At 43.8% G+C, this 5,152-nt stretch overlaps 1 long non-coding RNA gene across 1 annotated transcript; it reads right to left on the bottom strand.

Annotated features, from left to right (window-relative positions):
- Positions 1-2,315: 2,315 nt before the first annotated feature.
- LOC120991840 lies at positions 2,316-4,813 on the bottom strand. Its single transcript, XR_005776833.1, has 3 exons — positions 4,802-4,813; positions 3,867-3,869; positions 2,316-2,466 (listed from the first exon to the last, which is right to left on the bottom strand). It is a non-coding gene; the product is annotated as an uncharacterized LOC120991840 (long non-coding RNA).
- Between the last annotated feature and the right edge of the window lie 339 nt (positions 4,814-5,152).

Here is a 5,152-nt window from a genome sequence, read left to right as displayed (position 1 = left end):
TGTAAAGTTCGCACCTCTAGTATCGGAGATGGAAACTTAGGCTAGGTCTACACGACGACATTCGTCGCGCGACATTTTGTTGCACCAATGTCGCGCGACAATTTTTATAATGGCAGTCTATGGTGTCGCACTGCAACATGCGACATGCTGCGACTGCGACGCGACAGTCGCAGAAAATCCATTCGAGATGGATTTTTCTGCGACTGTCGCGTCGCAGTCGCAGCATGTCGCATGTTGCAGTGCGACACCATAGACTGCCATTATAAAAATTGTCGCGCGACATTGGTGCAACAAAATGTTGCGCGACAAATGTTGCAGTGTAGTTGTGCCCTATCTGTCGCGCAACTTATTGTTGCGCGACAAATGTCATCATGTAGACCTAGCCTAACTTTTTGGAAAACGGGACCTTGGCAAACACATATGTCATTTTGATCCTTTCAGTCTGCCTAATACCGCACTTTAGTGCCAAAATAATATTGTCATATGCAAACCACATAATATCCCTATATAGCGCCCGATGATATGCATTGTTTGTGGCTACATATAGTTAAATAATTGATAAGGTTGAAAAACGACACAAGGGCCAACATGTCCAATAATAATCCTGCCTTCTTGATCCAGAAAAAGGAATTTCCATATTATTATTTTTTTAATACTGCCCTCTCCCGGTTGGGCCTGTGAAGGAAAGCATACTTACCTGCTCCCCACCTCTTGGTTTTTGGCTATGTTGGTCCCCGACTGTTCTCACTACGCTTTGGTTCAAACATCCATGGACGAGGCTCATGTACGTCACCACCGCAGCCAATATTTAGCCTGAATGGGGATGTGTCCATAAGCAGAACATCATAGCTGGGGCCAGTCAACGCAAATACTGTAAGTTAACAGCCTGAGACCAATGTAGTGGGAGGAAACTAAGCCCAGTAAGCATTCTTACATTACATTTAATTTAATAGAGAATGGTGTAACTACCAAATTTCTAAATTACTTTGTTAAAAAAATATGCCTGCATCCAGCTTAAAAAAAAATCATGGCCACTAGGGGGTCTCATTTCAACCTCACTTGCAGTCCACTGCCTGTTGTTAGGCTGGATCTGTCCCTAGTAACAAAGACACAGAAGACGGTTCACAGGAAGGGGGGGGGGGTGTCAGAGCTAGCTGAGCTTCTGAGCCTGATAGGCAACCTGCTTCTACACTGCTTCTGAAGAGCAGAGAAGCTCCTGTGAATCTGTAAGTGTGATCTCTTTCTCCTTATCAGCTTACCGTAGACACCCCTTGCTTGTGAGAGAAATGCATCTAGCTGTGCAAGTGAAACATGGAATAATATGGCTGAGGAAGACACTAGGGAAGCCACAAATGAACTATTCCTTCACAGTTATGATTGTATAAAGAAGTACAACCATTATGCAAACTTTTGTTTGAAAACTCAGGTACGCTTTAAGGCACCAATGCAAACATTCATTCGGCTGACAGATATTTCTTCCAGCTTCCCTATAAACATACACTCTCTACTTAGCAGTGGGAGTATGTCTTTCCAATGGAAGGGAGAATAAAGGAGCTTGCAGGCATCTTTGGCCATGGCCTCTTGCCTGAAATAATTCAACATGCCCTATCCTTTTCTTTCCTTAAATCATCCTTAAAGCTTGGGGATCCCCATACATATTAGATTGTCGTCTGCCTCCTTTAAAGTGCTCTGGTATGTGTGGTCGCCTTTTAAAATGTCCAAATAATACTGCCATATATGGTAGTTAAAAGATAATACTGCAACTCAATTCCAAGCTAATACCGCTATACACTGCTAGATTATTACGACCGGCGTGCCGATCACATACGTGACGCAAAGGGAGGGAAAAGAAAGGCCCTGTCCAAGGGAGAGGGGAAGATGGTGACCCCTAACTCACCTTGCGGCTGGCACCTGACTGCCCTGACGTCCCTAGACGGGTTTTCCCCCCGTACGCCGATCACGTGCCTAAACCCTGGATTTCCTTAAGATGAGCCCTAGGTAGTGAATAGGGCGGTGGGAACACTAGTCCGCACCACTGACACTAAGAGGGAAACACCAGGGAGAGGACCGACAATACTGACAAAACATATAGTCCCAGGTGGGCGACAACAAACAAACAACAGGGATCCGGAGGCTAACGTTCTGGAACAACAACCAGGGATAACAGCAACTCAGCTCCAGTGGGTCAGTATAGAAGTCCAGGCAGGAAGCTCTAGATCTGGCAACCAGAGAAGTGGGAGAGGGGAATATAAGGAGGTTGGGAGTGACAGACAAGAAACAGCTGAGGAGAAGAAGCTACGGATCCCTGAGTGAGACAAAAAGGGTTGCAAGGCAAACCCAGAAAGCTACCATTAAGTAACAGCGCGATCTTTAGACATAGAGCGCGCAGCCACCCGCTGCGACTTCCTGACCCCGGGTATAACGGAGTCAGACGTGGCACTTTACACCCTCGTGACATAGATAATACTGGGTGCCTGCTCCACAGTTATACATCATGCAGACGTCCGTGTCAGTTTTGGATCAGTGGTAACACGGACTGTGTTTAATCCGTGTTTTCTACTGTGACAGATCCGTGTTGGGTCCGTGGGTCCGTTTTTTGCTGTCCGTGTTGCATCCGTGTTTCACTAACACTCAACAGCTGAAAAATAAATTTCAAATAATCTCTTGTTAATGATCCGTGAAACACGGATGCAACACGGATGGCATCCGTGGTTTTCACTGACCCATAGACTATAATGGGCGTGATGGATCCGTGAACATGGACAAAATAGAGCATGCATCCGTGGTAAAATAAACAGACTCGCGGACCGTGCTGAAACACTGATGTGTGAATACACACATTAAAATGAATAGGGACGAGCATACGAGTCAGTGGAGAACGCGGACAGCACACGTCCGTGAAACACTGACGTCTGCATGAGGCTTTAAGTAGAGGAGCTTATACTTGAAGTAACACATAAGCAATAATTGTGGTTAGCAGAGCATTAAGTGCAATGATCTGCAGAGATCATAAAATGTGATTACAGTCGCTTTCATCTCCATTCACAATGGCATTATTATAAGCCACCTACTCCCGACAGTTCAACAACAAGCATTCCAGCCGCACAGAGCCTCTTGTAGAATTCATAGCTTGAATGCAGTATTTGATGTGTCCTATTCATGAGAATTCATGAATCGAATGATTAATGTTCAATAGATTATTTCAATTTTAACTGATAGTTGTGGAGAGCTACCTCTGTCTTAGATAAAAGACTCTAGTACACTAACTCCATAGTTTCCTATCTGAGCTTTGACCATGTCTCCTGTAGATTGCTAAAAAAAATATCTGGCAGAATGTGCCTGAAGCTTTCATGGCAACAATGCAGTAATGCACTGGGTGACAACTACTGATCTGCAAAGTCTCGTCTATTCTGTTATTGTCACTTAATATAAGGCTACTAAATAGTCACCTCTGTCCCAGTTTGCATAGCAGAACCCAAGAGATGGAAGAGACAAAAACGAGGCCCATTGATTGCAATAAATACAGCTTCTTTTTACTGAAATTGATGGTAGGAGTAGAGTTGCAATCTAATACCAAGGACAGGTGCACTCTGCGATCTTACTAAGCCCTCAAACTGGTGTTAAAATTGAGAGATTAGCCAACATGTCCTACATGAGGACATGTCTGAGCTCGAGCACCGCGCCAAGGTTTCTCAAGTAGCTCGGGACCTAACACTAACCTACCTGAGCCGTATGGGCAATACAAGGGGCCAGTGGGCGATTTACAGGAGTGTGAGGACCGACTCACAGACAACTCACCAGTTACCTCCAGCATCTACCATGCCAGCAATGGGAGGAGGGAGGAGTCTGCGAGTCCCACTCAAGACTGTCTGGTATGGCCCAGGCTTCACAGGTGCACCTAAATGTAGCATGTAGATGGAAAACAGGCACATTTATACACCTCCGTATACAAGCAAACTAGGAGAAATAGCGTGGTGTTCAACAGGCAGGAAATGCTCAAACCCATATGCAGTTATGCACATATATACAGGGGAGCAAATCCACACAATTGCTATCTTGTGTAGGATGTCTCTTGTGGTACTTGTGGTTCGCTGCGGGCATCCTCCACTGTATGCATTTTTGCTGGGGATCGCCATTAGCAAAGGGCCACAAGTGCAGGATTTGCTCCCCTGTACATACGTGCACAACTGCATATGGGTTTGAGCATTTCCTGCCTGTTGAACACCACGCTATTTCTGTTAGGAGTAGTGTTGATCGAGCACGCTCAACCGAACACCATTTTGATTCGAGCATCGCGATGCTCGGTCACAACCTTCTCCATTAGAGGCAATAACCTTAACCACTCAGCTATAAAGCTGAATGATAAACTGTGTCAGAAAAACCTTATAGTAGTTTCTCATGTAGTAAGTTTGGCTAACATGCAGCTTTATAGCGTAGTGGTTAAGGTTCTTGGCTCTAATGTAGAAGGTTGTGAATTCAAATCCCGAAAGAAACATTTCAGAAATAGAGGCTACATTAAATTTTTTTAGTAATTCTAAAAAATGTATGGCACAAAATAAATGTGTAATTACCAAAAATATATATATATATAGATAAAATCATACTTCTGATATATATATATATATATATATATGAATGCATAATATGTGGAAAACTACTACTGATGTTTTTAGCCATAATTTCTATTTCTGAAATGTTTCTGCTGGGATTTGAACTCATAACCTTCTACGTTAGAGCCAAGAACCTTAACCACTACACTATAGAGCTGCATGTTAACCTGAAGTTAAATATAAAATGATACTTCTGCTGTATAGGAATTCTTACTACATGAGAAACTACTATGAGGTTTTTCTGACACAGTTTATCATTCAGCTTTATAGCTGACGGGTTAAGATTCTTGCCAATAATTTAGAAGGTTGTGAATTCAAATCCCGGCAGAAACTTTTCATAAATAGTGGCTAAATTAGATTTAAATATACAGGGTGTCCCCAACCACTGACTCCATATATGCACATAGCTATATATTGAGTCAGAGCTGGGACTCCTAAGTGCGGACTCACACTGGGGGATTTCCCCACTGTACAGCGATCTTCTGCATAGACCTCAGTAGGACCTGGCACCCTCCCCTCTTCAGAGCAGGGGTTCCTGGTTT

This window comes from Bufo bufo, chromosome 2 (genome assembly GCF_905171765.1).
Source record: "Bufo bufo chromosome 2, aBufBuf1.1, whole genome shotgun sequence".
NCBI lineage: Eukaryota > Metazoa > Chordata > Amphibia > Anura > Bufonidae > Bufo > Bufo bufo.
Note: the sequence above shows the minus strand (reverse complement) of the source record. Positions and strands in the feature narration are given on the sequence as shown.